This window comes from Myotis davidii, unplaced genomic scaffold (assembly GCF_000327345.1).
Source record: "Myotis davidii unplaced genomic scaffold, ASM32734v1 scaffold269, whole genome shotgun sequence".
Taxonomy (NCBI): Eukaryota; Metazoa; Chordata; class Mammalia; order Chiroptera; family Vespertilionidae; genus Myotis; species Myotis davidii.
Genome location: NW_006383008.1, coordinates 5,973,078 through 5,973,712, shown reverse-complemented (window position 1 = coordinate 5,973,712; position 635 = coordinate 5,973,078).

The following is a 635-nucleotide window of genomic DNA, read 5'->3' as shown; positions in this document are numbered from 1 at the left end:
CATTTTAAGATGAAATTTTGGTAGCCATTTGAGAACACCTCTTGGGGCCAAGTGCCTTTGAAATAATTTAGTTCATTGGAACACATCAAAACCTGATCAAATTTGGACATATTTTGTAAAACTGCTATTTCAGAGATGTATGTAGCTCAGACATAGGAATCAAAGTGACTTGTTCAAAGCTAGCAATAAAGTCCTGTTCTTGTTCTTATTCTTAATTTAACCAGGACCCACACTATTTTTGTTTTAAGGTAAAAATAAAGAAATCAGTGCTGGGAAACTTAACCCCCCAAGGTGAGCACATTTATATGTTTCGCACAATCCTCACTCTTCTTGCACCAGCACTCCCATGGGGTGTCCTAGGATTAATGAGTTAGTGTTAAGAGATTATTTATACATTCTGGTATAAAAGCACCATAAAGAAACATGCATGTAGTTATTATCTAGAGTCAGTAAATTAAGATTTGTGAGAACATAAGGCATATTTAACATATATATTTTTCCTCCTTAAGGAAATATTCAGAAAGAATTTATTGAGTTAAATCATCTTTGGCTTTATTTTCTACACTTGTTTTATATCCCGAAGCACCATATCAAAATATAGCCTGCTTCATTCACCTCAGACCTTTGTGGGGAGA